At 41.2% G+C, this 12,001-nt stretch overlaps 1 long non-coding RNA gene across 1 annotated transcript; it reads left to right on the top strand.

Annotated features, from left to right (window-relative positions):
- The first annotated feature begins 111 nt into the window (after window positions 1-111).
- LOC123797393 (uncharacterized) lies at window positions 112-5,230 on the top strand. Its single transcript, XR_006780937.2, has 2 exons — window positions 112-243; window positions 346-5,230. It is a non-coding gene; the product is annotated as an uncharacterized LOC123797393 (long non-coding RNA).
- The last annotated feature ends 6,771 nt before the right edge of the window (window positions 5,231-12,001 follow it).

Genomic DNA, 12,001 nt, shown 5'->3' on the forward strand with positions numbered 1-12,001 from the left:
CCCTCTTGACATCTTGTTGGGGGACGCCATATTTAAATCTGGGCCGTACAGCGGTGATTAGACCCTTTGTTAGACCAGAAGGTTAAGCTATTTTAGGACTACGAGAAGCAAGTGCTCCTGGGTCCATAAACACTGACGTCCCTGCAGCTTTTAGCTTTTCAGCTCAAAGCTCCTGCGACCAATATGGAGGCGCCCTGACCTGCAAGCTGAGCTTTCTTTGTCTCCAGCAGCGCAGGCGCTGAGGTAAGATGGCCACGTACATTTATATAGTTTCTTACGTGCAGCGGGCGGGGCCATCTCATAGGAGGAACTCCCCAAAACAAGGTGAAACTTTTTCTGGGACAGCTCTAGGAGTTGGAGAGCAGCGGAGAGACGCTCTTCCCGTGTGGAGTTTGAAGCCCCCAGAGGAAGCGGTGAGAACTCCGGAGAGGGCGGAACCATGGGAGAAAGCGAGTACGAAGTTATTAGCTCTTACTGAAAGAAAATGTTGAAAGCAGGGACTTTTTTTTTTTAAGCTTTCAACTGTTTTTAATAAACGATAATTAGGAGTTTTAGCACTCTGTTATTGCTACTGATTTGAGAGATTCAATATTGAAATTTAAAAAATTGAGAGAGACATAATTCCCTGTCCTGTGTTAATGCTGGGCCAGGTGTGCAGGGACTTTTTCTTAAGTAGTGGTACAAAATAAAATTCAGCCGGGTAAATTTGAATATCTAGTTGGCTTTATTAAACGATTCATGAATCAGGCAACATCCCATCTAGCAAGTCAAAAGGAGTGCCTCGGAGTTGTACAAAATGGAAGGTTTTTATAGGAAGAGGGTGGCAAGATAGTTATTAGCAGAAGAAAAGATTCTTCCGGGGATGCCCGGGTGGCTCAGTCGGTTGAGCGTCTGCCTTTGGCTCATATCATAGGATCGAGTCCCACATAGGGCTCCTTGCTTAGCGGGGAACCTGCTTCCCCCCCTGCCTGCTGCTCCCCCTGCTTATCTCTGTCATGCTCTCTGACAAATAAATATTAATCCTTAGGAAAGAAAGAAAAAAGATTGTTACAGGCAAGGTCATCTTCCCTTAGGTGGAAGAGTGGGGGTCTTATTAGGTGGACAACTGACCCATATGGGTCACCAAGTTTTTTACTGAACGCAAAAGGGCTCCTGGCTTGGGGTGCATCCTCCAAAAGATTAACCCAAGTCTTTTGGTTTGAGCAAATGGTTTTTACTGCTTGCAGCAAATGGTTTTTACTACTTGTAGCTACTTGCAGCTAGTAAGGAGATGGAGAAATAGTCCACAAAGTTCTGTCTCTTAACACGAATTGCAGAACCAATTCATACTGCCAGCTGGCAACCTTTTGGTCGGTTTATTCTTGCAGTTAGGAAGTGGTCACAGGAATCCAGTAAAACCTTTGTAATCGTTCAAGCATGACTTAACAGAGGTTTGCTTAACTCTGCAATTTCCCAGGAACATTTATGATTTTCTTTGCTCTCAGACATCTGCTTGGTTAAGTAACTTTGGTGGGCTTCCAGGAACAGGGCAGTTCTCAAGGACTCCTGAAGCTGAACAACAAGCATGCTGGAAGAAACAAGATAGTTTGTTTTAATTTCTCATTGTGGTCCCTGGTGACCTAATCTCTGACAGTATCTCATCTTTGGGGAATGGAGAGGCTCCAAGTAACAGTTTACCTCATTGGTGCTAATTAGAAAATTCCTGACTTTCTGATTAAGACTCATATTTCTCTCTTTCTTTCTTTTTTAAGTTTTTTTTTATTTATTTAATTATTTGAGATAGAGAGAGTACAAGCAGGGGGAGCAGCAGAGGGAGGAGGAGATGGGAGCCTGACTCAGGGCCTGATCCCAAGACCTGAGCTGAAGGCAGATGCTTAACCTACTGAGCCACCCAGGTGCCCCAAGGCTTACATTTCTAGGGGAGGTTGAAACTACAGTTAGGCTAGGTATTATTGAGCCCTGGTTTGGTAGCTTGGATAAGTGACACCATTTTAGGCCTGTGGTTTTCTTTCTAAGAGTGGCTTGCTCCAGATGGTGACTGGTGTAGGAAAGATGTTAGAGTTTGAAGCCAACAGCCAAGAAAGAATTCTTAGACATCTTTGGTGCAAAAAGGTGATTTTATTAAAGAACAGGGACAGGACCCGTGGGGAGAAAGAGCTGCCCTGGGGTCATGAGGAGTGGCCCATTATATACTTTCAAGTTGGAAGGGTGTTAGGGATAACGTAAGTCTCTAAGGAATTTTGGAAGCGAGGCCTCCAGGACATTGAAGTGGCTGGCTATTGTTGGGAAGGGGTTATTTATTACTGTCTAATAAAACCTGAGTTATGAGACCCTTCAGATGTATATCAGTAGGTCATATGCTCGGGGATGATTGCCAACACATATCTTGCAGGGAGGTAGAGATAAAGGAAGTTTCCAAAGGAATTTTTATATGTTAAAGTAGACTTATAGGGTCCTGGGGGTTGGGCTAAGATTGCCTTTTCCCCTTAGCAAAGTATCAACATCGAGGTAGCTGAGTTCCTAGAGTAATGTCACTCTGCCTGTTTCAAGGACTTGTGAATGGCCTGTACGTAGTGAGGAAATTTAGTAATTTTTCTTTTGCCTTTGTTTCCTACATCACTGACCTGAGATAAGGATGTGAGTGCAGGCAATTTATTTGGCAGGTGGAAGATAGGCAAGTGACAAGGAAGGAATGGAACCCAATACAGAGTGTGTCAATGAGGAAATTATCCCTGTGAGCAATGGGGGCTCAGTCCTGTGGGGAATTCTGGAAGACAGTGTAAATACGAATGGTCCCATTCAAGGGCCGCTGAAACTGAGATATTTGTACATCGTTCCTCATTCCTCATTGTTGGGGAATCTTTGCTATAGCAAAGACCTTAAAGTACTTCTAGCCTGCCTCATGGGCAAGATCTCAGGCAGAGTCTGTAGGAACTGTAGGCAGAGTTTCTGTTAGGCACCATTCACTCGTGTTCTATACTTTGCCTCTGAATAAGCCAAAGAAGCCATGTTCCCACTTCAAGGGGGAAGCAAGAAAGTTAAACATTCTCTGCGTTTTGTCCAAGGCCAAAACACCTGATAACATCCAAGGAGAGCCAGATCTCAAACATGTTCCAGGAAATAGCATCAAACAAACCTCAGCTGATGCTGGCATCAACACCCCCTATCTCTGGTGATTTACTGAATAACACCTAGTATTCATCTGACACTTGCCTTTGATTGGACCCTACCCTGGATTCCTGAAGGAACAGGAACCCTAAACCCCTTTCCAATATAAACCCTTAACCCCAAGCGATGATGAGACTCATTCTCCTTTCCTTTCCGAGTCTCCCAGACACTCCGTCTGCTATTCTCTGTTTGTCACTCACACTATTCAGTAAACTCTGTTTTCATTTTCTCCAGCTCTCATTTGATTACTGTCCTGCATGAAGCCAAGAATCCTCTTAGCTGGTCCTGGGGGACCGTCCTCTGGATCCGTAGACCCAGCCTGCCTGCATTATACTGATGGCATTCATTTCATACCACCTAAAGCAGTACTCGGACATCATAGGCATTGGAACATCTCTAGGAATGGTTACCTTGTCTTATGAAGATAGCTTTTTAAAAAGCCATAATTCCAGTTGGTCATCATACTAACTGATGTAACAGCTGACCTCCAAAATGGCTACCAACAATTCCTACCTCCTGGTATTAACACCCTTGTGTAGTCCCTTACACACTGGACCAGGGCTGGTCTGTGAGGCTAATAAAATACAGAAGGGGTGGTACATCACTGCTAAGATTAAGTTGTAAATGATACTCAGCTTCTGTCTTTGAGGTGCGCATGCTTGCTCTCTCTCAAATAATTTGCTCTTGGAGAAGTTAGTTGCCATGTCATGAGGACACTGAGAGAGCCTGTGTAGAGGCCCATGTAGCAAGGAACTGAGATCTCCCAACAGCCAGGGAGGAATTGATGCCTTCCCCTATCCAAGTGGGTCATCTTAGAAGCAGATCCTGCCTCCCTGGTCCAACCTTGAGATGACTGCAGCCCTTGCCAGTAGATTAACTGTGACTGCATGAGAGACTCAGAACTCCAGCCAACAGTTCCCAGATCCTTGACTTACAGAAATTGTGTGAGATGCTAAATGTTTGTTTTAAGCTGTTGAGTTTGGGAGTAATTTGTTATGCAGCAATAGATAACATGTTGTGGTAAAAAAAAATGCTGTAATTGATGTATTTGGATTTCTTTTTTAATTTTTAATGATTTATTTACTTTAGAGAGAAAGGGGGGGGATAGGGGAAGGCACAGAGGGAGAGGGAAAGAGAGAGAATCCCAAGCAGGCTTCACACTGATCCCAGAGCCCAACTCGGGGCTCAATATCACAACCCTGAGATCACGACCTGAGCCTAAATTAAGAGTTAGATGCTCAACCAACTGAGCCATCCAGGCGCCCCTGATGTCTTTGGATTTCTTAAAGAAGTTCTTAAACTTGTGAGATTGTTCTTTCAAATCAGAGAAGATCATTAGCATTTTCCTCTTGTCCTGCATGATGGCTCTGCTAGAGCCAACTCAGTGGAAAAAAGAATCTTGGAATAAGATTGCAAAATTAGATACGAAACTATTTAATGTCCTACAGAGCAACACACCAAACCTTTAAGGTTATCTTTTCTGCAGAGAATCAAGTTGCATCTGTAATAGACAAATACATGAAATACATCAGTTGTCTGCAAGTTAGTATCTATCTATACAGTCCGGATCCTAATTAGTAATAAAAAGCCAATCAAATGTGCATTCCACTAGAGTAGAGGAATCTCAAATTGGTGCAGTTCTAATCCCCAGGGGACATTTGGCAATGTCTGGAGACAGTTTTAGTTATCATGATCCTCGGGGGTGGGGGGTGGGGGAGAATGGGCAGAATGCTACTGGCACATGGTGGGTAGAAGCCAGGGATGCTTCCAACCATTCTGTAATACTGAGGACAACCTTCCACAACAAAGAATTATCTGGCCCAAAATGTGAATGGTGCTGAGTTTAGAAAACTCTTTTCGAGGGGCGCCTGGGTGGCACAGCGGTTAGGCGTCTGCCTTCAGCTCAGGGCGTGGTCCCGGCGTTGTGGGATCGAGCCCCACATCAGGCTCCTCCGCTGTGAGCCTGCTTCTTCCTCTCCCACTCCTCCTGCTTGTGTTCCCTCTCTCGCTGGCTGTCTCTTTCGAATAAATAAATAAAATCTTTAAAAAAAAAAAAAACTCTTCTCGAGAATGGCTTATTAGACCTTGCATGGACATTTAGACCATGCTCTAGTATGACTTTGAAGAGTCACACAGGATAATACAGTAATGTTTCCTTTTTTCCTAGTTTTTTATAACTTTTCTTAAGGCAAACTTGGCAAAACGTTGATAACTTAAATCTGGATAATGAATACATGGTGATTAATTAATCTTTTGCCTCTATTTTTGTGAATGTTTGCATTTTTTCTATATTAAAAGGTAAAAAGAAAAACATCGTAAATTCTTGTCTTTAGCTTATGGTCGATCCATGTACCATGGACCACAACTAAAGATCATGGTTAGACATAATGTGTAAGTCTAAATATCTTCCTCATTTACAACTGGGCCCCTGTGCTCTGCCCATCTCCCAAGTCCAGTGGTTCTCAATTCTAGCTACGTCTTGAAATCATTTCCTTCCCCCACTCTAGTCTTCTAGTCTTTTGGAGAAAGCCCTAGACAGTGCCCTCTTATCAGCAGAAGCAGAGAGGATTTATTCTAGGGGTATTCTGGTCCTGCCAAGTTGGAACCTTCCCAGGATGTGGGTGAGACCCCTGCAGACAGGCTAGATGCCCTCCTGGGGCACAGCCTTCAGCCCCACGGGAACTGGAAGGAGGAATTCCAGGATACCTGACAGGGAATGCAGTGGTTCTTGTAGGATCAGTGCTTCCACAAAGAACAGGGTTTAGAAGACTTTAGTGTGCTAAAGGTGAAGATGAGCATTTGTGGACCCAGGGGGTTTCAAACTCAGCTCTTTCCCTTTGGGAAAAAAATTTAAAAATGTCCTAACTATAAGTCTAGATTTTTTTTCTTTCTGCTAAAATGAAAATAACGTAACACTAACAAATTAAGGAAATCAGGCTTTAGCTGGAGGAAGTAATGGCTGCCAAGCATGAGGCTGAAAAGGAAGGACGCACAGCTTTAAAATAGCTTTAAAAGCAGAAGCCAAGGATGAGGGAGGTGTTATTTGAAAGGGACACAAGTTCAAGAAATTCTAAAAAGATATAGGACTTGCACTTCTGGGCTATGACTCTCCCAATTGTCAGAATTTTACAAAGTGATTTCCCTTATCTCCTTCCGCTAAAAGTATATCAGAACCTTTGCTTTCTGACTTCAAAGCAAAAAAGGAAATCCCTATTACAATTGGGATACATATTCTTTCAAGGATGGGTTTGAAAGTGCTCAAATATTTCAACGTATATTCTAAATAAAGTACTCCCCTTGATTTCAGTGTGCTGTGTTTCAACAGAAGACAGTCCATTTGCGGTAACACACGTACCCATATCTTAAAGCCCCCAGTCCCACCATTATGGGTATATCTTGTATTGGAGACTATTTTTCAAAATAAGAAAACATTTACTTTACTCTTCTTTTTGCTTTCTCAGTGCTCTCTATTTCTAGGAGTTGAAACATCCTTAGGATAAGTATCTGCAACTATTTTGAACAGAATGGAAAATGCCTAAACCAAAAGTATCCATGGAATTAAAGACTTATTTTGATAAATATTGATAAACAGGCTCTAGCAATGAGGACACATTTTCATTATATCTTTCTTTACTGAGAGTAGGAGGGTACATTGCACATAGCACCACAATTCAACACATTTTTTTCTTTCTGCCTTTGTAGGCCTTGTTAAGCCCAGTTTTTCTTAATTATATCTAATTATCCTGGTTTCATCTATCCATATTTGGGTGATATTGCTATGTTTTTCTAGAGTTGAATGTGCTGATTCGATTAATTTTCCCAGTATGAGTGCCCTGGAGAGTCTTCTGGGACTGATAACTTTTGCAAAGACAACTCTTTGCTGTACTTAATCCCTGCTCCCATCTGATATCCACATTCTCCTTTTTTTTTTTTTTTTAAACTATTCAGTTTGCTCAGTCAAGGAACCTAGTGTCTACATTAAGGTTACATAGAAATCAGCAGGAGATCTGAAGTCCAAACTGCTTTAATGTTTTTTTTTAATGATACAATTAAAACATATAGTTACAAAACTACAGGAAAATTTAGAAAATTACAAAATGAATGACATTATTTATAGGTAAGCTCTAGTAACATTTTGGTGTATAATGGTAGCATTTAAAATACTTATAAATAATTATAAAACATTTCTTATATACATATTTATTTAAAAAATTATTTTTGAAGTGTTTCCAGCCAAAATGGAGCAAGATCCTTACAAATGATCTCTCTCACAGAATACAAATAAAACTCTGAAGAGAAGTAAAAAAAACAAACAATGGGGACAGAAGTGAAAACTTGAATAACAACATATAAGGAGGTGATTATGGTGGGTGCCTTTCCTCCTTTGTCTCCGTACTGAAAGCAGTACGGAAAGCCTACTCCGCAGGCACTGAAAGCAAAAACTCTGTGATAAAACCCCTATTTCTATTCATATGATGGGGCAGGTAGGTCTTTGCATGTCAGAGAGTGTGGGGACAGTCCCTGTTTCATTTTCTTTTGTTTTACTCTCTCAGGTGCACCCCCAAAGACAACCCTAGTTGTGGATCTGTACTTCCGTTTCACAATGGCACAGGCATCCTGAGAGATTATTTGGCTTTCTGGCCAAGGAACAGGTAAAGGGACTCCTGTTTTCTGAAGAGTGTAGGAAAAATCTCCATTATTTTTGCCTACTATGCTCTGGCTAGCTGTATCACCTCAAAGGCTGTCCTAGTCACAACGACATGATGGCAAAAAGGACTAAACCCTGAGAGTAGCATGTCAAAGAGGGCTTTGCAAGTCTGAGAATGGGGATAAATTCTGAAGAGGAGAAAACCGGAGAAGGGCATCACTTAAATCTGTATACAAACTAACATCTAAGTCCCAGGCTCACCTTGAGCAGCACATGCACAGAACAGGTCCAAATAAGCAGAACACAGTCTTTGAGAACTGAACTACAATATATTCCACTACTTACTCAAGCCCTAGATTAACCCTTAAAAGACATGGGCATGATGTAGAAACAAACATAGCATAGCAAAGACTTGAAAACTTCATTGAGACTGGAACTACTGCCAGCAGATGCTCAACAACTATGCTCAATGAGGTAAAGGTAAACATTCTTGAAACGAATGGAAAGATAGAGATTCTCCGCAGAGAAATTAGAAATTATGGAAAAGAAAGAGATGGAAACTTTGTAGCTAAAAACTATAATATTCAAAATGAAATATTCCCTGATGAGTTCAATAACGGAATAGAGAAAGGTCAGTGAACTAGAAGATAGATCAACAGAAATGATATAATTTGAAGAGCGGATAGGAAAATATATCCAACAAAAATTAAAAGAGCCGTATAAGTATGAACTCACGTTTATCTTAGTGTAGATACAGATGATTAGATATAAAAATATTTAGAGATATGTGTATATACACATATATCTCCTTACTCTGTTTACTGAGTGGATCTAGAAGCAACATCACCCCCATAAAATGAGCCCCCTAGCAATCAGACCTTGATTCCTAATACTGTTTTCCACTGAAAGGAACCAGAGCTCTTTGGATAAATGACTGATTATAGGGCTGGAGCAGGAAATATACAAGATGAGGTTGGAGCAACTTTTAGTGCTGAAAAGAGATAAAAAAAACAAAACAAAGCACAAAATTATCTTTGCCACAATGGGGATATGTCAAAGAGATACAGAGTCAACTAAAAGAACTCCCAGTTGCCAAAGGTGCAACAATTTTAGTAACAATTAATTGGATTATAACTCAAAGTATAAAATAAATATCCATGAGTCTACACTGAACATAAATGATTGAATAAATAAATGAATTGGGAAAAAAGACAAGTTTACCATGCTGATGAATTCCAAATAATGTATGTAAACACTATGCCTTTAGGGAAGTAGAAGATAACTATAACTCCCCACTCTCTAAGTGTCGGTAATGACATTCTTTCAAAGAGTATGGTATGGAAATGGTGAAAAAAGGTGTAATTTTACAGTGGAGAAAATTTGTAAACACTAACAAGCCAGGTGATCAAGGTCAACATCAACAGTGGTAAGTCGTATTCATAGTATATACTCTTCATTCAGTGTGAAGAGAACAGAACTTTACCTCTGCAGTGTTCTTCCCCAAAACATATTATAGAAATCTTATGAGAAAAGCCTCAGATAAATTCCAATAGAAACATTCTACAAAATACCTGACCAGTAATCTTCAAAAGTTTCTAGGTCATCAAAAACAAGAGAAGTGTCACAACCAAGGAAAACCTAAGTGTACATAACTACTAAATGTAAGGTGGGATTCTGGAACACAAAAAAAGACTGTAAGAAAACTGAGGAAATCTGATAAAGTCTGGGCTTTAGCTAATAATAAAATATCAATATTGATTCATTGATTATGATAAATATACCATACTAATATATTTATAATAGGGGAAACTAGGCATGGGTGTATGGGAACTCTCTGTACAATTTTTACAGTAGTTCTTTAAAACTAAAACTGTTCCAAAAGAAAATGTTTACACACATACACACACACCAAAGTCTCCAAACCTGTAGGGCAATATTAGACATAAGATTCATTTCACTGGAGTTCCAGAAATATGGGGGACAGTTTAGTGAAGAAAAAAAATTTGAGGAAAAATAGCTGAAAATCCCCAAATTTGGTGAAAGATTCAAGAAGCTCAGAAAATCTCACTCTGAGACATCTTATTCAAACTGCTGAAAACCAAAGATGATGAAAATTCTTAAAGGCAGTCAGAGGGAAAAAATACATCTACAGAGAGAGAGGTTACAATTTGAACAAGTGTGGGTTACTCATCAGAAACCAGAAGCCAGAGGTAGAAAAACACCACTAATATTCTGAAAGAGTTGTCAACCTTAGAACTCTATGCCCTGCAAAAATATCCTTAATGGATGAAAGGAAAATAAAGACAGATGCAGATGAAGGAAAACTAAGAAAATTCATTACCAGTCAACTACTCTAAAAGTATGTGAAAGGAACTTTTTCAGGCTGAAGGCAAATGATGCAAGAAGAAAGCTCGGAACTTCAAGAATAAAGGAAGAGCAACAGAAATAATAAATGTGTGCATGATAGGCCTATTCTTCTCCTCTTAAATTCTTTAAATGACAATATGACTTTGAAAACTGAAATTATACCACTGGTGGGGGTGGGGGAAGTGTTCAATGCATACATATGTAAAACATATGACAAGTATAAAGAGCGAAGGGTAAAAGGTTTCTACGTTTTACCTGAAATGGTGAACTAATAGACATACACGTACACACTGAAGACAAAATTGTAACCTGAATAGTCTTTTGTCTAAGAGATATGAATGAATAAAGCAGCTAAAATCATTCACATACAGGTTTTGTATGATCCTATATTCTCATTTCTCTTGACTAAATACCTCCTAGTGGGATTGCTGGGTCACAATGTAAATATGTCTGTCACAGCCTGTCACCATGGCCCCCATGCATGAACAGGATCTGGTGGCACCCTTGCTTCTGTTCTGAGCAGGTCTCTCCTCCAGTATCCCCAGGGGAAAGGACAGATGGACATATGGTGATTGACCGCAAAGGTGCCACGTCTGGCCAGCACTAAAGATCCTGAGCTCAACTCCCCAGTGGCTCCTGCTCTGCTGGTTCAAGATTCCCTGTCCTGCCCAATCCTCCTAGCGCGCAGGAACCCGAGTGGAGGAGGAGCCACTGTACCTCCCAGTAAGCTCATCTCCCTTCATTCAGCAGGAGGAGGTAGGTCTGGGAGAGTCAGAAGGTATGGGGAAGCTGAACCCTGCCTTGAAGGGCATATTTCCTTAAGCATTCTTGGCATGTGCCCCCTTTTCTCCCATGCACTTTGATCACCCTTCCTTTCTCCCGCATTTCAAATATGCATCTTCAGCAACAGGTCAAACAGAGCCAGCTGATTTTTGGTTTTTTTGTTTTTGTTTTTTTGGGGTTTTTTTGCTGGCTGAGTGGGAAGCTCTGACATAACTCTCCTAGCCTATTCTCTCTACCCTGAATATCCGCTATTATAGAAGTTGCCTAGGCAAGCTTCTGTCCTTGCCACCCCTCCTTCCGGGGACAGGTCTCACACAGGGCCCCACCCACCTGAGTACCTTGGGGCAGTGTTCACCTGTGTACCCTGCCCCAGAACAGACTCTAGGGCAGTGTTGCCAAGATAGAGTAACTACATCCCATTGGATGTTATAGACTCTGCATTCCTTTCTGGGGTCTGTACCTCAGTGTCCTGGTATCCAATCATAGGAGGTGGGTGTGGGCTGCTCAAAACTAAGATGTCCTGCAGCTCAGTTACTATAAAGAGCAAATTGACTTTCTGGTTGATTTTCTGGTTGACAGTAATCACCTTGATGCCACCTGAAATATCCAGCCATTCTCAAGACTTGTGCAAAGGAGACTGTGTTGAGGGACCTCAGAGAGGGTGAGGGAGGGAATAGAGAAAGCGGAGGGATACCCTATAGATACGGAGAATCAGAGACGGGGGCCCAATAGCACTGGAAGTATATGCTCCACATTTAGGCCCCTGGTGGTCAATGTAGGCCTCTCTTCCTTCAAGCCCGGACCCAGGCTGTTCAAGAGTTCTTCCAAGAACTCAGAAAACAGCTCCATTAACAAATCCCATATCCCTTTTAAGAACTCATGGGCCAATCATTAAAAAAAACCAAAAACAAAAACAAAACAAAACAAAACAAACAACAACAACAAAAAAACAACTCATGGGCCAAACAAAAGCCTATCACAAACACATAAACAGTTTTCCTTGAGGTTTCCTGCCACTGGTCCAGCCCCATCTCA

This window comes from Ursus americanus, chromosome 21 (assembly GCF_024610735.1).
Source record: "Ursus americanus isolate L20-20 chromosome 21, mUrsAme1.1.p, whole genome shotgun sequence".
Taxonomy (NCBI): Eukaryota; Metazoa; Chordata; class Mammalia; order Carnivora; family Ursidae; genus Ursus; species Ursus americanus.